Here is a 27,978-nt window from a genome sequence, read left to right on the forward strand (position 1 = left end):
TTGCTACGGACTTTTAAAAAGGTCTAGAGGAAGCTTTCCTTTTGCTTGAGGTAAATGGTACAACCCCCAGGCCTGTGTGATTTGAAAGTCCATGCTCCCTTTCGAAGCCCCAAGGGAAGCAGAGATTGGTCAGTTTTAGCCTTATCTGACCATTTTGATGCACCACATGAGAGTATATGACAAGGAACCTGGAAGCTTACAAAAGTTATTTTCAAATATCTGACAAGCACATCCGTTCTGTAGGCTGCATTCATTGTAGAGGTTGCAGGGATGACTACGCAGGTATTTGCTCTGGGTAATCAATAAGACTTGCAATCAGGACTGCTTAGGAGAGAAATACAGTCCTGGGAGCTGACAGTGAGCCCAAAGGAGCCAAAAAACTCATACCAGCTTCAGACTTTTGAGTAGAGACAGAGAACTGAACTCAGCCATCTAGCAGCACTCTGTGCGGTAAAGCCCACCAGAGAGTAGAGAACAGGACTGAGAGGGGCACTCTGCAAGGCAGTGTTTCATTCCATCAGAATCCAAACATAGCACTCAGTTTCCTCCTGGGGCCTGGTGGGACTGTGGTGTCCTCCACCTCCTAAATAGCACAGAAACAGAGATACCCTCCCCCGACCCTCCCCAGTAAAGAAGTGCTGGGGATCGTCCATGAACCAGCATTGGAGCAGCTTGTCACCGCACAGCCTCAGTCACCACCGCACAGCCTCAGGAGGCAAGAGCAGATGTCCTATCTGGTGGGGATTGAGGCAGAATATTCGCCTTCAGGGCATGTGGAACATTAAGCACATCACAATTCCCTTCTGAAATGGTCCCGGTCCTTCAGTAAAGAGAAACAATCTCACTTCACAGTCTGATAGACAGTCCTGGGCAGACGAAAGAGTCCAGATCTAACTAGAGGCACTTAACCTTGGCTGCCCATCATAATGACCTGAGAAGATTTGAAAACTACGGATGCCTGAGTTGCACCCCTAGAGCCTCAGTTATCTGCCTTGTGTAACTGTGAAGTTCCAGGCTGAAGCCACATGTGTAACCAAGCAGTTGGAAAGTCACACTGACTGTCAAACTTCTGGGGGCAAAAACTTTGTGGCAATTTGCCAGTCTGGGAGACAGGTCTCTGAGCGAAAATCCCTTCCATCAATGCCCTCTGATATCACAATTGCTGTTGACTGTGTTCAAGAACATGCTGAACAAGAGCAGCATTCAAAGAGTGATCTTCTTCTACTGAAAAAAAGTAAACGGAACCACATAAAGGAAGATGAAAGGCAGTTAGACGTAGTTTGAAGAAATCATTTGTTGAGCACTTGCTGTGCAATAAAGCACTGGGGAAGAAACACTAGATGAGACACTGCCTCTGCCTAAAGGGACACATCATTTACAAGAGGCGACAGAAGTTAAAACACACAATACCCACCTAGTGCTCAATGGCATTCCAGGCTGAATTGTGAAGACATGGGCACACAGAGCCCAAGCCTGGGATTTGTGGAAGCTTCCAGAAGGAAAAGAAGCCTGAGCAAGGTCACGGAGGAGAGCATGGGCAGTGTACTCCGGGGGATGGGACAGTGTGAGCAAAGAGAGACATGGGGTTGAGAAAGAGTTGGTAGATGTCTTCAGAAGTCCCAAGGGCTTCTCCAGATCTGCTGTGCACATAGCACTACTGGATCATCACATGTGTGGAACATAATGCCCAGAGAACGCTAGGACCAAGGTCAGTGCCCAAGCGCTCTCTCCCCTCACTTCCTCCGCCCAGCTCCTCATTCCCCCATTGACAGCACCCCTAGGGCGCACCCTCCCCCTTTCCTTCTCCTCCCTATTGTCCTCTGTGTGAGGAGGGCACAACCCATGGCTAGCTCTGGGGACACAAAGCACACCCTTATCAGTACTTCGGGGTTAAACATGTTGTCATCAATCCTATCTTGAGTGGGATCTTTACAACTTTCTCTCTATCTTTTCTGCTGTGGAGTAGAAAGGGCAAAATTTGGGCCAGATAGTCCTAGGTTTGAATTTCTCCTCCACCACTTGTTAGCTGGGCAACCTGGAGCGACCTGGAGCACATGTCCAGGTACTCTGACTATTCCCAGAATGTGTGAGGATGGCCCTAAGGAGAGGGCACTCAGTAACTCTGAGCTTGCCTTCCATTCCCTTCTCTTTGCTTCTCTCCAAGCCAGAGCCCATTCTAAGATGCCCAGTCTTTGCACAAATATTTAATTTCTTCATATTTCACCTTAAAATTCCCACTGAGGTACATGCCAGGCAGTGCAGCCTTTGTGACCTCCCTTGCAGGAATCGCTCCCATTTGGCCTGTCCTCTCCAAACAATGTTCCCCCTCACATTCTTTAAGCTCTTCTGATTGAAATGTGCCCTCCCATGTATTCTTATTGTGCCACATGTGCTCTTACGATTCCAACCTGAAGCAGATCATCCATTCTATCCCCTTCTTTCTCTCAGAACCTCTTCCGTACCCCACACTTGCCGTTCCCCCACTCACTTTCACTAACTAACTGGCCTGAACACTATCGTCTCCCCTTCCCCCCCAGAGAAGAATACCCTAACTGTCCTTCCCTTAGGACCCTGGGGGGCCCCAAGCTCCCACCTCAGACCTGGGAGGGAAGAGGTTCAAGTGGAGGCCTGTGTCGCAGGAAGAAGACAAAGGAACGACTTCACTGATGGTGTCACCATCTTTGGTTTAGGTACAAAGTCTGCTCCTCTCCCCAGCAGGAAGACAAGGAAAATCAAACTAGACAAACTAAATCCCATAGCAATTGATTTTTGTTGAACTCACTTTATCCTTGATCTTACTATATCATCTATTCTTAAAAGATCTTGACATTTATGTCAAAAGATTTAGTGACTTTTGGGTAATTATTTGAGTCTAGGTAGTTTCGTTTACAGTAAAGATGATAGCACATTCAATATAGAGGATCCAAATAATCTTAATACTCTTTCACTTGGCAGCTACAGGGCCATCATCGTGATCTATGTGCTTTCTGTGTAGGTAAATAGTGACAAGAAAACATTAGGAGCATAGCTGGTAGCAAGGTATTTTAAGTGCTTATCCTCAAGCAATTTTTCACAAGGAATATTTGATTAGATTTCCAAAGGAAATGAGAAAATAGGGTTCTTACTATTCAAAACTAAAAGCATTGTATTATGGTTTACTTCTTAATATTTTTCAAGACACTTTATATCTATCCTTTTAGTCAGGGAATATGCAAATTCCCCCGGAAGAAAAGAGCCTAGCACAAAAAGAGCCTTTATGGTGTCTGTTTTAATGAGATTTCATGATTTCCCAGGAGGCAATGACGCAGTGTCAGGCTTCCCAGCCTTCCATGCATTTCTCCTTTGCACAGCTCAGACTGCTTCTCCATGTTCCTGAGCCTCCAGCAGAACCAACTTCTTGAACAAACCCCTTCTCCTTTTCTGTCCTTTACTTCAGCCTCATTCTGTTCTCACTTTCTCATGAGCTACCCAACCCCTCTCATGAGTCCCCATCAGAAGCACTTATTCTCTCAATAAACATTTCTTGAGCATGACTCAGACTACGACAATGACTTCATTCTTCAGACTCTTGATAGAGCCATTGTCTTAGTTTTGGTTCCCCCAGACACCAACTGTCAAACCACCATTTGAGAGCAAGTGGTTCATTTGGAAGGTGATTCCAGGAAACACCACCAGAGGAGTCAAGAAGAAGATAGGAAAAGAAAATAAACAAATAAACGTTCATTATCAAGCAAATTACTGTTGTAAGTCCACAGTCACAGATGTGACAACTGTTTAATGTGAGTACCCAAAAAGAAGGAATTACGTCTGAGGGGTGGGGCCATTGGGGTGTTTATACACCAACTCCACCAGCAAAGTAGCCATTTATTGTCAATTCTCAGCATTTCTAGCCTTTTGTGTGGAGGTGCCAAAGTGGGTTCCTTTAGCTGTAGAGGACCCTCCAGCAGAGACATCCAGGTGCTTGCAGCTGGACATCTGGCAAGCGCGCACTGAGTTGTAAGGACAGGGGCCTGCGGGCAGGGCACCGCCGGGTGCGCCACAGCCACGGCAGCACTTGCTTGTGTGAGCGCATTCCTCCAAATGCTTCGCTTATGCCCACTAGCGATGCAAGTATATTTTAAGTGTCAACTCCAATCCATTACTAACAGCTTTGTTGAGAAAGTTTCTGAGGTTATGTTAAAGATCAGCAGGAGGGAGAGCCTGTGGTTGGTGAAAGATCTCTGCCGGGAGAGAGTTGGGTAAAGACTGATGACATCTTGCTTGGTGATGTTATCCTGAAACCTGGAATTACTCCTGAAAGAGGTGGGCAGGACCAAGTCCCCTGAGGGCCCACAGGAAAAGGAAAATGCCAAGGGGGAGGCAAATGGGTCATCAGGACTCTGGAAAGAACTGCCCTCAAATCGAAGTCCTGGCTGTCCTCAGAGAGGCCGGGGCAACTACGCCCCATAGCTTCCTCTTAGTGCCAGTGTTACTTTCCCTGAGCTCCCTGACATCGTCTGGGCTTTACATTCCTCATCTGGGCCAGAGCAGGAAATCTTGCCTGCGGGAGACAGCAAATGAATTAGCCTGAGTATGGCAAATTTTAGATGAAGGTTGAATATTTTGTGTGATTTTTCCTAGGTTGAATATTAATTAATGCATTCATTTAAGAAGTACTCTGTGCGCATCTGTTATAGGCCAGCCATTACATAGTCGAGGCCCTCAAAAGTCCCATAATCTAGGGGAAAGGGTGATGCACACCTTATGAAGATGTCCCGAGAGAGTGGTAGTTAAGAGCACAACCTCTCTGGGCTTTAATCTGAGCCTGACACTTACTAGCTGGGTGACCTGGAGACATTTATTTAATCTCTTTATGCCTCGGTGTCCTCATTGGTACCTCCCTTGCGGGGTTGTTTTGGAAATTATACGTGATAATACCTATAAATTCAAATAATGTCCGATGCATAGCAAACACTCACTGTGTGTTCGCTCTGCTTCTCCCATGAGAGCACAGGGTTGGAGCATTTCATCTCCTGTCTGGAGAATCAGGGAGCCTTGAAAGACGACTGGGACTTGAACTGGGCAGCGAAGACTGAGTAGGATTTCACCAATGGAGAGGGGAGGAGGGCTCCTCCAGGCAAAAAGAAAGCCAGGCGCAAAGGGGCAGAGGAGGAGGAGGGCGCCGAGGGGCGGCCTCCACTGACTGCCACACGCAGGGAGAAGTGAATGTCACACTTTCTTCTCCTGCCGAGCAATGGACATGATCAAAATTATATTTTAAAAATACAACTCTAGTAAAAGAATCTATGAGTATATATGAATTAATGTAAAATTCCCTCACTCCTTTCTCTCTGGGTTTCCCAAATAAGCATTGAATCTAAAATAAAAACATACCAGCTTGAGTTTCCAGAGGAATTTAGCAAGGTCTGAATCCATGCAGTGGTAATAATGCTGGCTTCACTTCCTGTAATGTCGCAGCCCTGCGGGGGCCGCTCTGGACCCAGCTCCAGAGTGCGGCCAGCTGCAGCACGGCGCTCACACTGCCAGGTGGGCAGAACGTCGCGGGCAAGGCCTCCAGGAGCCTTTTGTCCGTGACCACGTGCAGAAAAAGCAGCTGCTTCCGTGAAGGCGGCGCTGGAAATCCAGCTAAACCCACCTCTTTGAGTCTGATTAACAAATTATTACTTGCACCAGCTTTGGATACATTAAGTCCAGGAAAGCAGAGGTTTTGTTAAAATTGATCTTTGACTTTGTTTACATGGCACAGATTGCAGGGGGCAGCAGCAGGCCAAGGTGAGGAAAAAGGAATTTAGGGGGTTATAAAATATATCAGTCCCACAAGAAGATTTCTGTGCTGTCCTAAGCCCAAATAGGCAATTAACAGCAGAATCCTATACCATTGGAGCTGAGAGGATCCTTTGACACGGTCTAATTCAGTTCCTGCGTTGTTACAGGAGGGAACCGGGGCCCCTGGGGAAGGTGGTTCAGCCCTGAACTCTCAGCAGGCTATGGGCAGATCCAGGACAGACGTCCCGGTCAGTAAACACGGGGAAGATGTTACTCTGTCAGCTGATTCCACAACATCTGGAGTGAAGCACTGCCTTCGTGGTTGTTCTCGCAGAGGCACTGACCGGTACTGGCCAAGAGAAATACAATGCGAGCCACACGCAATTTCAAGTCTTCTCGTACCCACACTGAAGGAAATACAAAGAGCAGGTGAAGTTAATTTTAATACTATATTCTACATTTTATTTATCTCAGTATGTCTAAGATGTTATTTAAGTAAGTAATCGATCTAAAAATTATGAGTGAGATATTTTACACTTTCTGTGCTAAGTCTTTGAAGTTCGGGGATATTTTACACTTATGGTGCATTTCAGTTTGGACGAGCCTCATCTCAAGTGCCCAGTAGTCCCCTGTGGCTGGTGGCCACTGTGCTGGACAGCTCAGATATAGACAATGGAGCTTCAGTGTTCCCCTGTGAGGGCTTTCTGGATATTCGTTCATTCATTCAGTGAATGTACAGAGGGCTCCTACTCTGTGCTATCTCTGGATATGAAACAAAAACACACACATCTTGCTTTCAGGGACCTTAGAGTCTAGTGAAGCAGACCAACAATAAGGAGATAAACATACACATGCAAGGTATGTACCAACGTTTGTGCATGTAGATGCACATATGCAAAGTTAGTTAATTGGTTTCCAATTGAGGGAGGTACTAAAAAGGAAAAGAGAAGGGTGCTGTTAGACCTCAATAAACGAGCAGGTTTTCGTTTAGGTCAGGAGTCAGGGCTCACTGCTCTGAGGCTACAGCAACTGAGCCCAAACCCGAGGGAGAAGCAGCCAGTTGTGTGGAGAACCAGCCAGAGAGAGCATTCCAGCCTGAGAAAGGGCATCAGGGAAAGAACCGGGACGAGGCCAGTGTGGCTGGCACGAGGGAGGGGAAGCCCTGGTGTTTCCTCCTAGGCCTCATTACGTGTTAGGGACGATGATCGTATTTCACGCATTCTTCATTTTTTCTGCTGAAAATAGAAAATAGCTATAACTTGATGAAGTGAGAGGCCCGCTTGGGAGGAGCCGAACAATGGCACACCGGTGTGCGCAATTCCAAAGAAGAGGGGAGAGCCTGCCCGTCCGAGGCCAAGGCTATCCTTAAAAAGAGCGGAGGGTCTGAGCGTGAGCAAGGAGGGCATCAGTCATGCCCTATGTTGGGGCCTGGCCCCCTTTCTCGATGAAAATCCCGACCATACAGCAGCACATGAAAACACCAGGGAGTCATACCTTAGAGCTGCCTGGGAAAGCAATTCTCTAGATCTTGGCGCTATCAGTCTAGAATTTTCTGAGCTCAGGACCAGAGGAGGCCATAGGCAAACTTGTAGAGCAGTCACTCACCATCAGGAAGAACCACAATGAAATCATTGCAGAGAAATGAGTTGTCTTAACCTCTAGAGAAAAAGATCTCACATTTTCCTTGAATAATGGCTTCTAGCAGTTTAAGCCTTTTCCAGGAAACTTCCCCTGATGTCTGATGGCACCCTCCCATCTGAGTTGAGCAGCACTACTGAGTGCTCTGAAGGCAGAGTAGATGCTTTAAAGGGACGCAGGAACCCATGGACAAAGAAGGCCACAGTGTCAGCCTCCTCTGCTTTCTCTCAATGAAAGTACGTATTAAAGTGACTGTCACTGTGTCTAGACAAATGTTCATGTTTCCTGTTTTTTTTTTTTACTCCTTCCTATGACTCTCTGTGGAAATATTCAATTGTCTCAATGTTCTCGATAACTTCTTCAGCTGTGGAGAGCAGAACAAGTTGCTGGAAATTCTCATCAACAGAGACAAGTCATCAGAAGATGGACTGACTTTCCCACTAAATGGCACAAAAGGTCATGCCTCCGAAATGTTGTCCCCTGTGACCCCCAGGCACTGAATGCCACTTGGGAGGAAAGATCTATTAGGCTATTATCAGCCGCAGAAGATAAGTTTGATTCAGGGAGTCAGATTACCCAGCAGGACCCCGGAAGGTGGGGGTAGTGGGCTAAAGGACAGTACGTTTTGATAGAGGTAGATGGGGTGGGGGCGGGGACAGGTAAGGAAGCAAAGGGAATGCAAAGGCAAGAGTCAAGGCCTCCAATAGAGCCAGGGTGTGGGGGCAAGCCTGAGAAGAACATCAGAGTGGGGCATTTGGGAACCATGAAGGCTGTGAAAACCTAAGGCAAGTTGCCAAAAAGGGAGAGGGAATTCAGGAACTTTTTACAAACTTCGTCCACTTCACAGTTTTTCCTAAGGCCGGCATGCAAGAAGTGCTAACCTCTCATGTCTGAGATGCAGCCTTGTTTGCATCAATGCACTGCTCATCTGTCACTCAACAAGTATTTACGAGTGTCCATTGTGTGCACGGCACGGTCAGGTGCCAGGGATACCGCCATGTCTTGAGGACCTGCACTTTCCAATATATCTGGTTAATTCAGACCATCTTTCAACACACCTTATCTTTTACCATTTTGGTTTCCTGTTCACTCAGCTAACTCCTGCTTTTTATGTTGTACTGATGTCTCAGTACTTGTACTGATTATGTACAGTATTATGTACTGATGTCTCATGGTTTTTTTGAGGATTGAGGTGAACACTAACATGGTATTAAAAGCTTGGGCTCACTGAGTGTCCATCATCAGCCTCTTCTTCTCTCCTAAATGAAGCGAACTCACCCCTTGCTCCTTCTCTTGCTGCGTGTCAGACTGCTGATCAGAGAAGAGGCAAGACTAACATTGATTGAGCATCTACTACTGTGCCAAGCACTTTACTTCTATTATTTCTTTTGTACCTTATGATAATTCTATTAATTTTAATTTTTTTAATTTTAATTTTTTTATTTATTTTTTCCCCCAAAGCCCCAGTAGATAGTTGTATGTCATAGCTGCACAGCCTTCTAGTTGCTGCATGTGGGACGCGGCCTCAGCATGGCCGGAGAAGCGGTGCGTCGGTGTGCGCCCGGGATCCAAACCTGGGCCGCCAGCAGCGGAGCACACGCACTTAACCGCTAAGCCATGGGGCCGGCCCCTCTATTAATTTTATTTTCCAGATAAAATCAAGTTCAGAGAGCTTAAGTAACTTACCTAAGCATGGAGTGGATAAGAGGCAGAGTCAAAATTGGACCCAGATCTGCCTAACCTGCCAAGTCAAGCTTTTCTCAGCAATGTGCAGGAGTTTTCTGCGAATTTTAAAACATGGTAGTTAAGAACACAAACTATGGATCCAGACAGCATGGATTCAGCGCCCACCCTGCCATTTGCTAGCTGTGTAATCTTGGGCAAGTAACTTCATCCTTCTGTGTCGCAGTGGCATTACCTATTAAATGGGGTGGGCCTTCCTCCCAGAGGGGGGATGATGTGAAGGAGCTAATGTCGTAAAGCACTTAGACCGTTGCCTGGCACACAGGAGGCCATCAATAGCTATCAGCTGCTATAATTCCCAGTATCGAATTAAGAAAAACTGTGGTGACTTTAGAAATATTCCATGGTTTTATTTTCAAAAGCATTTCTATAGCAGCTATCTGCTATAGTTAATAGAGAGTTTTTTGCCAGAACTGCCTTAAAGTCATCATGTCTTTTTTTTTTCTTTTTTGGTGAAGAAGATTAGCCCTGAGCTAACATCTGTGCCAATCTTCCTCCACTTTGTACTTGGGATGCCTCCACAGCATGGCTGATGAGTGGTATAGGTCCACGCCTGGGATCTGAACCTGTGAACCTGGGCTGCTGAAGGGAAGCATGCAGAACTTTAACCACTTGGCCACGGGCTAGCCTCCGTCATGTCTTTTTTTTAATGCCACAATACTTATTAATCAAAATTTGCTTCACCACTTAATTTCCAATAATATAATAGTTAAGAAAAATATGCTGTAGCTACTTAGGGGTATATTAGTAATTTAAAGTGATGACAAAAGGGCTATGTGCCCAAATGGAAACACCTTCAAAATAGTAAGTGAGAAAAGAAAAGGTGTAAAATTATGCAAATACTATGATGACATGCACATGAGAAAAAGATACTGGAAGGAAAAGACCAAAATTATAACGGTCTTTATGTTAGTAACCTGAAATTATGGGTGAGTTTTTCCTTTATTTTCTAACATTTTTGTTATATGATTTGATTACTTTTACGTATTATAATAAAATAATGCACATCCCAATGCTTTCCTCAATACACACAAAAACAAACAAAACACTCACATATAACTTTTAAAATCATTTTGATTTCACATGTATGTGAGAGGGTGAGTTTTGCACGAAATAAAAAGCTAAGTGTGTTCAGGACACATTATATAAAATGAATAAAAAATCTTTCAGAAAGAATAAGAATCTAAGTCCTTCCATAAAAAGATAAATTTTCCCTAACAGCTAAAATTGGCTGTCTTTGCTAAGAACACACTGGAAGAGCCAGGAGGAAATCTGAGGCTGCCTGCATTTCCACTGGGGAAGGATTTCTGACAGATGGAAGCTTCCCCTCCTTCCCTCATTCAAGCCTGCAGGAACTCTGCCCCAGCCAGGGCCAAGGCTGCCTCAACTCCTCAGCCCCTCCCTTTCCCCACAGCCGGCTCTTGGCAGCTCTGGCCTCTTGTGCTTCAGCAGCGCCCCAGCCAGGCCAAGATCTCTGCAGGCTCTCACTGCTGCGGTTCTAGCCTTAGCCTCCCCTCCTCCCTCCCCTCCCCTCCTCCCCTCCCCTCCCCTCCCTCTCCCCTCCCCGTTCCCTCTCTTCCTCCTCTCCTCCCTCCCTCCCCTCCCCCTCTCCTTTTCCCTTCCCTTCCCTCCCCTCCCTTCTCCTCTCCTCTTCTCTCCTTTCCTGACATCTGTAAGCCAGTTCATAGATGTTACTGGAAACTGGTAAAAATGTCTCCGGCCATTGCTAGGCCACCCAGTCACAGAGGGACTTCAGGCAGTTCCCAGAGGCCGGTGGTTGTCCAGCACTGCGGTTATGCGGGAGCTCTGCATCTGGCTGTCTGATGTGAAGTCACAGCTTCACCACTTAGCGGCCAGCTGATTTGAGACATGTCAGCTCAATTTGTTAAACCTCAGTTAAAGCTGGGATGATAATGACAATATCTGTCTCATAGATCCTGTGAGGAATCAACACACTACCACATTAAGTCTTGGCATGGTCAGTGCTCAGTGACAATTAGCTACTATTACTACCTTTCTGTGGGAGTTTCAGCTCAAGCTTTGTCCCTGAAACACTTGCCTCAGCAGCCTTTTCGTGGATCCCCTCTCAGGCTCTAAGCCAGCTGCACCCTACCTTCCCCCCACCCGTCTCTCTCCCCACTTCCACTGGGGGTCATGTGATTCTCTAAAGGCAGAAGAAAGGGAGCCTGATAAACTTCCTTACCTGCCTATCTAGACAGGGCCACAGCTATTTACCAAAAGCCTAGTGAGAGCCCCTGCTGGGGCCCATCTACACCTGTGTCTTTATTTTCACCCTGTGAGGGCCACAGAAATTAAGCAACTTGCCCAAAGTCTCTGCAACTAGGCAGTGGATCCAAAATACAAACTGTATTTGTCTGATAACACTGAAGTCTACATGTACCCCCAAATACATATATTTAGTTGTTTTTCCCTTTGCTGAAGCTCCAGAGCATGAGTTAGGTATCAGCAGGGGAGGAATGAGGATCATATCGGCTGCCCCGAGTCCCAGTGCCTCCTAAGTTGCCCCACCTAGGAGACCACGAGGCGACCTCAGGGCAGAGTGTCCTTGTTCTTTTGTCGTCCTGCCAGCTTTGCACCCCTGGGCCATGAGGTGGCACCCACAGTGCCTGCGTGAGATGGGAGGGAGGCAGAGAGGAGAGCCGGTCATCTCTTAGCCTCCTTGCTTTACACAAAGGAACTCTCTTAAGAAATAAGGCATAAATCTTTGTAAATTGAATCATATTTTCAGTTGACATTTAGTTTTAGCAATGTGTTCCACAAAGAGAAAGAAATTGGTCCCGTGACTACAAAAGAATGCAGTAAACCATTTAAAATCACACACTTAGACAAAAAATATTATGAAATATTTTAATACATCCAATTAAGTACAATAATGTAATAAAAATAGAACAAAGACCACCAGAAACTGTGTCTAAAGAGACAAAGATTCATTTCATTGGAGCAGCCCTTGGGATTTGCGGGTCTGTATTTTTTCTTTTCACATCACAATTACCCTCAAAGGTCTATTCTTCCAGCAACGCTCCTCCCCCAGGATTCTCTGTGGCTCCCTCTCACTTAGCTGCCTCTTTGGAAACATCATCTCCTCCCGCGTGGAGCTCCCTCCCCAGCCTCCCGGACTCTCTGTGCGGCTTAATCCTAGCGAATACGAGCACATAGAAAAGTCAGTTAGTTATTTAGTAAAATAGGCAGATAGAAACTAACTTATTGGCTCAGGAAGGACTCCACGAGGTATCAGACACAGGGTGTCAACTGGAGGCCAGAGGAAGCAAGCTTGCTGCCTTCTGCTCCTCCCCCAGCTGCCCTCTCACCTTGAGCCTTACCTCACATTAGAGCCTGTGTGCACCAATTTGGACTGATTGCGCTGGAGAGGGTAATGCTGTCCGAGGAAGGGGGAAAGTTTTGAGGAAATCAGAAAGGCATGGAATAAAAAGGTTGCATTCCAAAACATCAGCATGATTTCCATGCACTATGCTATAAATAGTAGTTAGGGCCTGGCTAAACTACTTAACTTTTATTTTCTGGGAACTAGGTCTTGTCACTCAAGTTTTTGGACCTGGAAATAAAGGACAGAAGAGAGGAATTTTGGCACATGGAATATCACAGAATATCAGAACTCCTCCACTCATGTGTAATTTCCTGAATCGGGGCCAACTCTGCTCAAAATGTGCAAATACCTGAAGTTCATCATTGGGATTTGTCCGCCTCCATTTCTGAGCTGATTTCCACCTGCCTCCGTTCTTGCCATGGTCTTCAGAGCCTCAGTCCTATAGAACAGCCTCTCCCTCAGACGTCTCCTCCCCAGAATGGGCCATGTACCCACTCACACTTGAATGATCCATTTCTCAAAGTGTCTAATTTTGAGACACTAATTTCATCTGGGTGTCAGGAGAAAAACAGTTGATTAACTCAAGCCATCCTAATGTACAAATGATTATACTGTATGCATTTAGCATGTGTATATAATATATGCATTATGGACTACATGCATTTTTGGACGGGTTGATTACTGACCCGTGAAAACTCTTTGGTATGGAGTGAGAGAAGAAACGTGTTCCCAGGAAGCTAACCTATTGGCAGGCCCGCTCTGACTACCCATGTGCCTCAGACCCCTTCTGTTCTCTTCCTTCCTTCCTCCACTGCTGTCTGCAGTTTCTTCCCAATTCCAGGTTATTTCCCAACCTGGTTCTGGTAAGTGGCAGTCGGTAGGGTTGCTATTGTGGTCATTATTTTGTAACCATCATTTGTCATCCCCCTGAGCCTCAGTTTCTTCATCTGGGAAATGGGGTTTAATAATGTCCACCAAAGATTACTGTGAAGATTGCAGTTGTAGCTGGTAGATAAATGTTAGTTCCATTCTGCAATAATTTCAGTGCTATCAAGCCAAGGAATTGCCTTTACTACATGGGACTCAGAGCTCTTAGGAGAAATGTACTTTTGAAACATAATCTTAGTAGACTTACACAGTTTTTACCTGTCATACCACCCCCCCCCCCCGCCATGCACACTCACATGTACCACAGTCTATTGTAGCTCGCATAGGACTGGTCCTTCTGTCTCTTTCTAAAGACGGGCGTATGATCTAAGCAGCTTATTCTATGCCTCTGGGCAAGAAATGGGTCCAGGGACGGCTTTGGTGGATCTACCGGGACCAGAAGTTCCTTGCTATAAGGATAACAAAAGCCTGGAGCTGCCAGGGGCCGCCAACAGGCAAGTTCTGCTGCGAGTGAAGTTAACACAGAAGAAAGCAAAGCCAAGAGATAGAGCGAGGAAACTGCCACTGGATGACGGTTGATTGTCTGGATCCAGCTTGCCTGGGACCCTACCTACACTTGACGTTTTAATTATACGAATCTAGAAATTCCTTTCTTTCTTTTTTCTTTTTCTTTAACTTAAAGGAGCTTGAATCCTCACTAAGAATTATCTCCTTTTTGTGATTACAACCTGTTTTTTTTCCAAAAGGTTATTTAACCTGCAGTCCACTAATAGAAAAGTATATATGAAAAGAGCAGTGCTATTTAAGTCAGTGTCTCTGAAATATTTTTACTGAAGCCACCTACCAAACAGAAAAGAGTTAAAGCTTCTGAACTCCACAAGCCCCTAAACGTTAAAATCTTTGCAGCCTTGTGCTCTGTTATATAAAGTGGGAATTTTGCATTCCACTTGAAAATATAACCATTGTGTTTTTTATTATAAAACTATTTTAAGTTATAAGTTACATTGCCTTAATTTCTTCTCCACACTCCCACATTTTTGAGGAAAATTGATGCCATTTATTCTGTGAATTGCTTCATCCTTCATCTCAGGTACATGTAGCCAACCTGAGAAGCACACACTGAAAGAAACCACAACAGGACAACAGGAGGGATCTCACGGCTGGCCATGTCAACCGTCAGAGAATCCTGTCCTGCTGCTGCTGTCTAGCAGTCCATTTAAACGCGCAAGTTCACTTTAAAGGGGGTAGATTTAAAGGGACATCGTCTAGATATGGCACCTGCAGTGACATCAGTAAAGACGAGCAGGTCCTGTAGCATTCCTGCTATTGACAATGATGGCAGAGGAGAGGGCAGAGGCCGTGCTCCCTGAGAAAACCCTGGGGAACAGCCTCAGAAGTTCAGAATTGCTTAAGAAGATATTTCATTTCGTCTCTCTGTTTTAACCTGTTCACAGCTCGAAACAAAGAATGAGCAATATATAAACGAGGACAAGGAATGATTAATCCTAAAAGTTAGAGTCTGCCTTTTTCTAGCAGTTATCTCATTTCTTGGATAGTTGCCTGTTTGGCCTTCATTCCTTTCTTTTTATTTTTCAATCTTCTTTCCTAATCTGTCCCTTCTCTGTGGGCAGTGCATGCCATGGCTAGTTAAACACATAGAAAAGGAGTTGGAGGTGGAGAAGGTTATGTCCTTCTAGAAGGATCCATGAAGTTAGCCTCCTTTTGCAATTTAAAAACTCTGGCTGGATTTGCAAACCTTTCCAAGGTTGTGAAGTTTCCTATTGGCAGTCATAATACTTGATCGTCATGTGGTAAACACACACCAGTAGCAAATGTTAACCACTGAATGGAATTCTAGAGACTGTGATATTTCACGTAAGTAAACAAAAAGGTGGGAAAAGGTGGGGTTAGGAGGAGTCCTTGGAGGTCAGTAATTACCTGATAAGCCCGAGAAAAGGCTTAATCACATCTAGGAATCATTCAAGGGAGAGCTATAGTTTTGGCCAAAAGATATAAAGATTTGAAAAACTATATGAACTTGAAGTCCTTCTCTTAAAATGGAATAAACTGTACTTGACATTTGGAAAGTTCTGCTCAGGCAAGGATAAAGAGCTAAGGTTTCCAAATGTAAGGTCGAGAAAAAATGTGGAGGCTTCTCCAGATTTTCAAGTATAATTTAGAAACTTGGAGCAAAAACTCAGTTTCTTGGAAGATGCTTGGTAAAGAAAATATTTTTCTTGGCATGATACGCTCCATTTTTCTTAGGGAAAAACTAGAAAAAAGTCTGAGGAGGGACAGTTTGCATAAATGGGGCAGAGGCTGAAATAAAAAATAATAAACCATCCCAATTCATTCTTTTTTAGCCTCAACAAAGTGGGAGGGAGCAAGCAAAGAAAAATAATTTCAGAAATTATTTATTTTAAAGCAAAAGCCCTATGAATTCTAATTAAAGGGCTTATGGGAGGGCTTAATATCGTAGAGTAACCATCATCAGCAACAGAGTGCTCACAGTCGGGCGCTGTGAGGATGTGAACATCCTAATCTGCCAAAATTCTGAACTGAAGCACAGAGACATTTACTGGCAAGAGATGGTACCAATATCTAGATCACCAAAAGGGCTCTGAGGGGCACATTGGCCTGAAGACCTGCCTCTCTGGCTTCCAGGATACCCTTCAGCACAGTTTCTCTGGATGGGATGGGGAGATGGGACGTGTCTGCCGCCTACACACAAAGACCAACATCCCAGGACTCCTTGGTAGAAATGAAGAAACTGCTAAATGCGCACAAAATCATGGCTGGCTGTTTTCCTGTCAAGTTTTCCATTTACACAGAAGTGGGAACCTGTTTGTCAGGTTTTGGCCACAGCACTTTTCTAGAATAAAATTGTAAATCTAACAATGGAAGTTAATAACAGAAACTCGGACAGAACTTCAACTATCGTGTTTGGAACCCCCAGTTCTGGGAAAGCTCACAGACAGTTTCAGGATATAGTCTTTGCTTTTAACATCTTTTTATTTGACTTGAAACTGAATGTTCATCTAGTCCTTACTAAGTTGAAAAATGAATGGATACCAAGTAGCAGAATTATAAACATCATAGGGTGTTAAAGTTTCTCAGACAGATCTCTCTCTTCAGTTTAAACTTGAGTGCCAACATGCTTATTACTTTAATTTGGGGAGTCTCCAAATTCCAGCGATTCTCTGTCCTCCACTTAAACTACCACACCCTTCTAAGGAGCCAGGAACAGCCATGTCTGACCACAACATCCATCTTGGCTGTAGCATGCTTCAAAAACACACTTTTTGATGTTCCTAAACACATAGCTATCAAATAAAACATCAGGCAACACTGAACTTAATGTCTGTCTTTCCAGACGGATATATAAAACTTTAATTATCCAGAGTCTAAGTAACAAGAAACTGCAAACAACTGAACATTTTTCTGTGTGCAGAGTAAAAAGCCAAGGGCAAGAAAACACAAGAATTTTAGATTTTAGTCAAAAGACCATTTCCAGTTCACGTTTCAGGCTTGGCAAACATTCAGGCCGTCTTCAAGTCTTCTATTTAGATAGAGATTTTAATCCTTGCTTACCTCTATTCAACCCCAGAATCAGACCCTGAGCTGGGCATTTTCTGAAATGCTCTCTCAAACAATTCTGTGAACTGGACACCATCATCATGGGGTACAAACTCCCGTCTGATTCCCAGGTCAGTGTTGAGAACTGGGAACCCTACTTCTCGGGCGACATGCTCTGTGAGCCACCAGTAAAATGAAGATACGGATGACATCAAGGTTTCTCATTTTAAAAAAGCTTCCTTTTGACAAAGGTAAAAATGTCACTATCTTCTATATATCTCACATCTACCAAGAAAATTTCTTGAGCTGCCTTTTCTGAAATTTATATGACTATAAAATTATAACATTGAATTTACATCCAATGTTAAAAAATATATTCAATGTAAAGCAAATTCAATATTATGATTTTATATTTGAAAAAAATGTAAAACATACCTATTATGACTGTACCTTGAAACTCAACACTACAAAAGAGCCAAACAGTCTACAACCAAGGAAGCAGACAAAGAAGAAGAAGAAAAAAAAGAAAGGGAAAAGAAATTGGCACTCAAGTAGAACGGATTTACAGATCCCCTTTTGCCAAAATATTCAAGTACTCATTTCTTTGGGAATATACCAGCTATTAATCCCTCTAATTCTGTAGACCTCCTTGTGGAATATTTGAATAGATCCAATACTGACATGAAAATTTAGAAGCACACTGCCCTGTATAAAATCTTCTGCACTGAATCATTGATTGAAGGTTTGGGAATTTACTAATAAGAGAAGTAACGTCAGTAGATATTCCAAAAGACCTCAGCATATCCCTTCCAGAAACTTCCAGCTGCCAGGAGATATGCATGGCAGAAATAGCTAAAGACATCAGGAGTTTCTAGTGACATAGTTACCGTGAATGCTGCTGGACAAAAATAGATAGAAAGGTGGCAGCGTAAGTCGCTTGAAATCTCCTTAGAGCTGCTCTGTGACTAGGGGTTTTTCATGGCATGAATTCTGAGCCCTGTCTGCCACAGTTCAATAGTTTGAAATAAAACATCCCTCAGCTTCAAACACTATCAAATTGCCATGATGAGGTGGGTCCTTTTGGAGGTTGTAGGCTGCATCCTATGGCTTTCTCAGCTGTTGGGATGCCCTGGTTTAATCCCCTGATTGCCATTTTATTAAAGATCGTGTAAAGAAAATCCTTTCTTTAAAACACATTATATATGTATTTAGTTAGTAATGAGAATAGATTTTGAGAGCAGTTGTTCATCCCTGGTGGGTTGGGAAGGATACACAAAGTGTTGTTGTCATTCGACAGGCTTTGGGTGCTCTGTCCTCAGCAGCATGTTGAGGGGGTACTGTGGTGAGCCAGGGGGCGCACAATTTATCTAACCTGTTGTGGAATGTAAAATGAAGGCTCAGGGGGTCTCAGGGTGAGAGCAAGCTTTTAACTACGGTAATTCAAGTAAGCCAACTTTTGAAAAGACTTCTTTGGTCTTAAGGTCAAATTCAATTTGCTTTACTGTTGTTCCTTTTGATAAAATGCTAGAAAAATCTGTCCTAAAGCAGACTGAGCTGGGCAGTAAGTTGTCTTTAGTCTTTGGAAATAATTCCTAATAAATACAATACTGAGAACAGTGCTCATATATCAACTTTTTTTCCAAATCCTTCAATAGGTTTAGCCCGCTTCATCTTTGCACTAGAAGAACGACAACAACAACACAAAGATTTGACAACTGTCATGATTAACATCGTTTTAGCAGGATGACCCCTGTAACCAAAATCATTGTGATTATATGAAACCATGATGCAAATTCGACTCCTTCTCTCTTTAGCGCCGCTCAACTCCCACCCCACTTAAACTGCTTCCATTTTCTCTGTTATTGGGGCAGTTTTGAAATGGCACATTGTTGAAGAAAGTCTCATCTTGGAGCTGACAAGGCTCTGTAAAAAGAGTATCCTTTCCAGCAGCAACTTTGAACACTGTCGATCAAAATATTCATCTGATGTGACCAAAATCCCAACTTTGTTTTGTACAACCTCCACTTTTTACCTGTAGAAATGCCTTCATCTTCCATTTGAGTGCCTTCTGTGTGCAGTATTTTATTTTCATCATCTCTGTAATCTTCCCATGAAGACAATGAGTTATCATTAGCGTTAATTTCCAGACTATGAAAATGAGGAAAGATTATAATGCCAGTTTTTGTAATCCTGTTTTCTGGCATATTGTCCTTTTTAAGTAGAAAAATACGGTCTTGAGGGGAAATACGATTATTTTTTTTGACTCAATCTGAATTCAGAATTATTTATATTTTAAGATAAAAATTGATGACTTAATTATACAAATTTATACCAAAATAAAAATAAGAAAGAGTGTGTGGCCTGCTAGTTGAGATAGGACAAAGCAGTCATAAGTCCCATTTAGTCTGGTGTGATTTGGCAAATCTTCTACCGCAAGTATAAACTTGACTCTAGTTCAAAGACTTCCAAAGAATTGAATCACTGATGTGACAATATTTAAAGTGCTACAGGTAATGCCGCAGGGGAAACTCTATATTCGATGACATTGTCAAAGATGAGTAAAAGATGGACTGCAGTTTGCTATTGATGAAAATATTGCAATCTCTGCTACCAAAAAAAAAGTTGTTGAAAAATTTCTCCTCTAAGTTAACAAAGGGGAGAACTGTTTGAAGCGGTGATGTTCACAGAAGACATTGGAGGGCTGTCTGCTCGCCGCTCCCGGGACTCGGATAAGGTCAGAAAGGGCTGTTTCAGCAGCTGAAAATACTTGCTCAATATTCCCCTCACAGCATGACAATGGTGCTGTGATTCACTTTATTTGTTAAGATCATACTTTAAAAGGTTTAATAATATTATTGCATTAAAATTTTTTCAAGATTAATTACATGTTTCTGATTTTAATGTATTGTTTAGATTATTTTGTGATTAACCCTTTTATCTGTTAATACTCTATATTGGAATGATAAGATATGTCTAATATTTGCATTTTTATAAGGACATTTTTATTTGTTCTTTTTAAAGTTTATAAATTATTGTTTTAAATATATTAAAGTTTTAGCTTCGCTTTTTAAAAATGAATTTTACTTCCTTAAAAACCTATAAATGACTTATAATTTTAATTAATTTTCATTTCTCTTATGATAAGTGAAGTTGAAAATCTTTTGATGTGTTTAAATGCCATTTGCATTTTTTCATGAAAACTATAACTTTTGCCTGTTTTTCTGTTGTGCTGTTAGTTTTTTCTGACTGATTTTTCGGTTCTTTGAGATACATATTGCAAATATATTCCTCAGCTATCACAATTTGCATCTCATCTTTGTTTACGAAATTCCTTTGCCATGTAGAAGTTTAGAAATATGATGCGTATTTGTTAGGATAAGTAACACTATCTGCTGTAACATACAATCTGAATATTTCATTAGCTTAACACAATGAAAGTTTATTGCTTACTGTCATTATAACCAATAGTGTTTGCTAGGAGTGGAAGAGGGCACTGGTGGAGACTCTGAACCTTGTAGTCATTCAAAAACCAGGCTCTTTGCATCTTGTGACACTGCCATCTTCAACACGAAACCTCCAAGTTTATGGTGGAGGGGGAAGGAGAAGAGGATCATGATCATGGACGGGAGATTTTTATGGGCCGTTCCTGGAAGTGGTATACATCAATTCAGTCCAAATTCCATTGGCCCCAACTAGCAAAGTCTCTTTGCCTAAACTGCCAGGGAGCTGAGAAATGTAGTCTTCTTATATATCCAGGAGGAAAAAGAAACAGTTTGAAAATATAGTATTGTTTTTGCTGAGCTGAGTATTTTCAAATTTATTAATCTTTTATTTTATGGTTTCTAGATTTCATGTCATACTTAGAAAGGTCATTTCTATTTCAAGATTCTAAGGAATTTTTCCACATTTTCTTTTAGTGCTGTTATTGCTTTCTCTGGCAAAAAGAGAAAACTGAGTACTTTCTCACTGATTTTCAGTCATTTGGGACAAGTTGAAATTATTGGATCTGTGGGTTTAAAGTTTTCATCAAATCTGGGAATTTTCTGACCATTGTTTTCTCAAAGTTTTTTCTACTTCCCTCATGATTTCCCTTTTTGGGACTCTGGGTGCACATTGTTAGACTATTTAATATTATCCTGTAGATCACTGAATCTCTCCTCCTTTCTTTTTTTTCTTCAGAATTTTCCTCACTCTTTGGATAGATTCCATTACCATACCTTCAAATTCACTAATCTTTTCTTTTGTAGTGTCTAATTTGCTGTTAATTCTATCCAGTTATTTTATCATTCCAGATATTGTAGTGTTTATCTCTAGAAGTACCATGTGGTTCTATTTTATATCTCTCATTTCTCTCCTCAATATGAGAATATTTCTTTTGAATACTTGTACATAGTCATAAAAGCTGTTTTAATGTTCTTGTATGTTATTTCTATCATCTCTATAATTTCTGGGTCTATTTCTATTTTCTGATTTTTCTTCTGTTAATGTGTCACATTTTCCTGCTTCTTGGCATCTCTAGTAAGTTTGGATTGAATGTTGCACATTTTGATTATGTTCTTAAGTGTCTGAATTTTGTTTCTTTCCTTTAAAGAGGGTTGGACTTTGTTTTGTTTTGGCATGCAGTTAAGTTCCTTGCACAGCAATTTGATCCTTCAAGGACTGTTTTGAAGCTCTGCTGGCAGAAGCATACAGTATCTTTTACTCCAGGAATAGTTAAGCCTTAATAATACTACCAAGGAGTGACCCATATAGAGTGTTTACTGAATGTCCTGAGGATCAGTGAGTACTCTCCACTCTGGCTAGTCACATCAAGAACTTCTTTCTACCATGTATGAGATCTTGGTATTGTTCAATTTACCTAGTCTTCTGTTGCCCGGCTTTCTGGGGTATCACTCTATACAGGCACAGCCTGCTACTCAGCAAAGACCCTAGAGCACAACTATGCAGATTTCTAAAACTTTTTCTGTGTAGCTCCATCCTTTCTGGGCCTCTGCTCTTCAACCTCCAGCTGCCTCTGGTACTCCTAACTCTGATTTCCATCTCCTCATCTCAGTGGGGCACTGGGCCCTGTTTGGAATTCGCTTACCTACACCCATGTTTGGGAAATTGCTTCCAGGCAGAAATATAGGGCAACTGTAAGGCTTACTTTGTTTGTTTACCTACTCTCAAGGATCATGGCCCTGAGCTGGCTGTTGTCCAATGTCTGAAAACAATTGTTTCCCACATTTTATGCAGTTTTTTAGTTGTTTATGGAGGGAATAAATTTGGCAATTGTTATTGTCTTGTCTGGCTGTGGAAGTTTAAGATAATTTTATAATGTTTAGATTTTGATTTGTAATTATAATTAGATCTTCCACACTTTGAAGGATGAATCTAAAAAATAAACCAAATAAGTATTATTTATTACATTAAAAAGTTATGTAAACTTTATTCACCATAGAATTAGAATGTGGTTACATCCATAAGCCATATAGGATGAAATGTAAATGTAATGCTATGCAACTTAAACTCTTGTGGGTCAAAGGAGAATCTTCTGAGCACCTCATAGTAAGTACATTTGAATTTCTTACTAGCATTATGCATTTCTCCTGGTCATATTTGTTGTAACTAATGTTTACATAAGTATATCCAATGTTATCCTCTTTCCAGGATTCTTCTTTTATCTTGCTAGAATACTGTTGGGGGACAATTCTCCATGACATTTCTACACGTCTTGTGATAGTCTTTGTCCAAAACTATCTTTTTAAGGACATTTGAATAGCAAGATTAGGGTCTTTCCCTGGGGCAGAGGGCAGATTATTTTCTTGATCAGGATAATAAAGACGATGTCTTCCTCCAAGGGAAAGGTTACTAGCACCCCCTCAGATGACTAGAATCTCCTAAGAACAGGGTCTGGGACTGTGACACAAACCCACTATGTACACAGCACCCACTTGGGCTGCTCCACATCATCCCCACGGGACTAGAGGGAGAAAGGGAACCAATGCAAACAGGAAGCTCATGCTGCCTGCTGTACCATCAATAATAAAGTCATTTGTCTCTGACCTGGGAGTCTTATTTCTTCTGTCAGCATCTATGAAGCTGGCAGGCTAAATTGTCAGCTTGCAAGCAGAGGAAAATCCCAGACCATTCTCAGTTCTTGACAAGCACCTTTGAGTAATTTAATTTTTTTTCAGGTATGTGACTGAGATGATAAGATTGCTATCTGAACATATTTTGTTTTGTCTTCACACTTGAGTGTTATTTTGGCTGCGTCAAATATTTTTTCCTCAGAACTTTGAATGAATTGTTTAATTTGTGTCTGACACATAGCATTTTAATTAGAAGACTGATGCGAGTTTGATCTGATTCGTTTGTAAGAGACCTGACTTTCTCTCTGGAGTTCTCTATCCACAAGACTTTTAGTTGTTGTTTTCATTAGCTTTTTCATTTATTTGTTTTCATTATTTGGTGATTCCAATCTGAAGATTCTGGTCTTTTTCTAATCTCTAAGAACTTTTCTTCTGTAACTTCTTTATTTCTTCTCCTCTATTTTCTCTGTTCTTCCTAGCTGGAACTCCTATTGGATATATTTTGGATCCCCGGCATCTATCCTTCATGGATTTCACTTTTATTTGTAATTTTTAACCTCTTGTTTTTTTGACCAATGTTATGGATATGTCCTTAGCTTTGCCTTCCAGGTTAACAATTTACTCTTCAGTTTTGTCCGGTTTTTAAATTCAGTGCATCCACTGAGGTATGTATGTGTGTATATATTTTAGGCAATCATTTTTTTTTCCAAGCACACTTTATTCAAACCTCTACTTAATCAGAATCCAATTGCTTCTCATCAACTTTAGCCATGATGTCCAGATCCAAGCCACCATCATCCCTCAAGTGGACTATTACAATAACCTCCTAACTTGCATCCCTTGCCCCTCGCCCCCTCCAGAGTCTATTCTCCATGCAGGAGCCAGAGCGATTTCTTTAAAATGTAATCACATTGTTTCATTCCTCCACTTAAAATACTCCAATGGCTTTCCATCTCATTCAGAATTCAGCTCAAAGTCCTCATCATGGTCTGGACATCTGCCACTTCTTTTATCACCTCCTCTATGTGCCGCCTCCCTCATCAATTCCAACCACACCGTCACCCCAAGGCAGTTCCACTTGTTCTTCCCTATGCTTGGGACACTCTTCCCCCAGACGTTTGTGTGACTTGCTTCCTCAATTCATTCAGATCTCAGCAAAGTCTTTCCTGACACCTCTACTACAGGCTGAACCTTTGTGTTGCCCCAAAATTCATATGTTGAAACCTAATCCCCAGTGAGATGGTATCTGGAGGTGGGACCTTTGGGGGTGATTCGGTCCTCATGAATGGGATTAGTGCCCTCATAAAAGAGGCTCTAGAGAGCTCTCTCCAGCTTCTACTATGTGAGCTTACAGCGAGAAAGCCATCTGGGAACCAAGAAGCAGACTTCACCAGACACCAAATCTGCCAGTGCCTTGATCTTGGACTTCCCAGCCTCCAGAACTGTGAGAAATAAGTGTTTGTTGTTTATAAATTACCCAGTCTATGGTGTATTGTTATAGCAGCCCAAACAGACTAAGATACCCTCTATTTAAGATCCCAACCCTAGTGTTCACTCTCTTACTCCATTCTCTGCTTTATCTTTCTCCATATTATTTTATCTACTTATGACATCTGATATCTGATTGATAAACTGATTTCCTCTGTGTAAGTTCCAAGATGGCAGGGATTTTGTCTATAGTGGTTACTCTTCATCCACAGCACCTAGAATAATGCCTGGCACATGGTATGTATTTGTCAAATTGGTGAATGAATAAATAAGTGAATAACCTCTTCTCAAATTTTTACCCTAATATCCCCTAGATTAGAACTTCTCTGAGACACTGTTGACCATTTTTAAGGTTCTATTCTGTTTATTAAGTCACCTCTGTTTTCTCTGAGATCAGTTATTAGGATTGCTCACCTTAGTCTATCCCTTGTTCTCAGTTTTCCTCAGAGATCTGATTCTTCTTGGCAGTGTGCTATCTCTTCAGCTATAGTTTCCTCTTCTTCCTGCTCTGTTCATTTTACCCATTCACTTCTATCTTCCATATGTTCCTTAATATTTCTGGGCCACTGATGGTACACTCATGTCTGCATAGTTTTAAAAATATCTTTTCAGTAATTTCAGAGGGACCTTGGGTGGCAGGGACAGAGACATAACTGTGAGTGGGAAGCCTCCACTGTAATGCTCAAATCTGATCAATTTATTTTTAATGCCTCTGATTTGTCTACTTGGCTCTTTACTGAAGACAATCTTAATGTAATAAATGTTGTTGAGAGATTGTTAAGTAGAATCTGTTTCCCTTCATAAATATTCTTGTCTCCTGTCCTGAGCTTTTAGGATGAAACAGAACCAAAAAACCAAAAAAAAAAAAAGGATAACTTTTGTTAATTGAACATCTCTCTTTCTGTCTTGAGGCACATGTTTGTAAACTCTGCCAGCATTCTATGAGTGCAGTCTTCTGCTTTTAAACATCATTGAAACTTATTAATTTTAACTACTTGAGTGTGTTTTCTGCTTTTGTCTTATGTTTCCATCCTAAATATGAAAAAACCACCAAGTGACATTTGAAAAGAACCATGAGCAGTTTATAGGAGGAGAGTACAGCATCATTTTATGTTCATTTATTTTCTTCCTTTTTTTTTTTTTTTAGAATTTTATTTATTTATTTATCCCCCCAAAGCCCCAGTAGATAGTTGTATGTCATAGCTGCACATCCTTCTAGTTGCTGTATGTGGGACGCGGCCTCAGCATGGCCGGAGAAGTGGTGCATAGGTTTGCGCCTGGGATGGAACCCAGGCCGCCAGCAGCGGAGCGCGCGCACTTAACCGCTAAGCCACGGGGCCGGCCACATGTTCATTTATTTTCTATTTTCTTGTCTTATTTTTATATTCTTTGAAGCTTGGATTAACTGTGACCTCTGACCTCTGGGATTTCTACCAGATGAACTACTTAATTAACCCACAATTCTTTATAGAACATTTTGAATGAATAAATCATCCCAGAAATTAAACTAGAAAATTAAAAGAGATTTTTAGTATCAAGAGTTTTTGGCTTAAAATTATTTTCAGTTGACAAATAACATGCCAAAGTAGTTACACCTGCAATTGCTTATCTGAGCCTTTATACTCTCCCAAAGCAGCTGGAGCAAATATGATCCAAAAAAGGATGACAGAAACTGGAGAAAAGCCTCAAGCTTGATAAATAATATTTGGATTAACTCTGTTCTCTCTTAAGTGATTCAAAGGCAAAGTTAAGTGAACCCACTCTATGAATACATTTGGACAGTTATTTATTTAGTACAAAAAAGAATACATTTTAAGGAATACATTTTATTTCATATATATATATAGGAAATATATATACATTTTGGATCTCACTAGATCTAAATGAGATGATACATTCTGAATTAAAATGAACCACTTTGGATTACTATCAAATATATGAAGACACCAAAACTGCTTCATAACTTTAAGCGATGGCATAGTACAGAATTCCACTAAAGAGCTATCATACTCAAGGAATCATTTCCATTTCTCTTTCTTTCATCTTAGTGAATTCTTTTCCTGCATGATCATATTATTTCCTAATGAGAACATTACCATTTTTGTCTTTTCTTATTTAAAGGCTGTTAAAAATCAACTGAGCTACTTAATTATTTAGTTAAGAGAAAACACTCTAATTGGAGAGCATCCTCCTTCTGCAACCAATTTTAGAATTTATAGCGCCATAGCTGTGGCTTAAGAGAAATTTACCAAAAGAACTTCAAGGTGCTAATTATAAGGCTATATAATTTACATAGATTTACATATATATTTCAATTTTTTGAAAATTGATGTAGTACAAACCGATGAGGATAATTACTGGGGTATTTTAGGATTTTTCCCTTGTGATAAATCCAAGCACATCATTTATTTTAAAAATGTTGATTAGCTTGTTCTAATGAAAAGTATCTCAAATACACATACATATTTTTATATTTTTTTTATTTTAATATTTAGCATTCATGAGACTACATGGAATAATTCTCTAATGGTGAGAACTGTAGTCCAGTGGTTCTGCATTTGTCTGGGCACAGAATCCCCTGGGGAAATCCTTGGAAAACACAGAGAGATGGGCCTACCTCCAGAGATTAGGGTGTGGTTATTCTAGAGTGGGTCCTTTGCCACTATGTTCTTTCAAAGCCTCCTGGGCCATTCTACTGAGCAGTCAGGTGGAGTCAACAATAGGGCACTGATGTGAAGCATATCATATATCATTTTAAAAACCACTGCACAACCACAAAATAGTAATTGAGTTATTACAAACAAATTTCAGAAGGGACAATGTTGTAAGCATTTTTAAAATTAATGAGCCCCTTGGAAAACCCTTATTATAATTAGCATGAAATCCAAATTGCTAATTCTTTCTTCCTTTCCTGGCTTCCTTCCTCCTTCCCTTCTTCCTTCCTTTCTACCTTCCAGTCACCCTTTGGTAGCACTCAAAACAATATAGTCTTTCTAGCTATCCTAAGTGATTAGGAAGAAATATCCATAATTTTTAATATTGCTTTTATGTCTGATACGTCTTTCTGCAAAGATCTAAGTAAATTCTCCACATTCTCACATATGCTAAATAGGTGCAATGTGATTTTTATACACAAACGGTAAGGTGTATACTCTAGTATCAATCTAACGAAACCCTGGAATACTAAGGGCTTCCTAACTCTGTGTCTTTCCATCCTTTTCTCATTAAATTGACTCTTTCTGATTAGAGTGGTCTGAGATCTGTAGTAATGCTTGGCGTCAGTCACAATCACATAGAAAATTTTAACGTTTCTAATCATTAATTAATAAACTCTATCAAATACGAGGTTATACCTGGCTCAGTCCCAGGCCAGCTGGAAATTCCAAGTGCCACCAGGGAACAGTTGCCTGTAACTCTGGTAAGCAGGTTTTGGGCATTTTAATTTGGGTTCTATAAATATAG

This window comes from Diceros bicornis, chromosome 16 (genome assembly GCF_020826845.1).
Source record: "Diceros bicornis minor isolate mBicDic1 chromosome 16, mDicBic1.mat.cur, whole genome shotgun sequence".
Taxonomy (NCBI): Eukaryota; Metazoa; Chordata; class Mammalia; order Perissodactyla; family Rhinocerotidae; genus Diceros; species Diceros bicornis.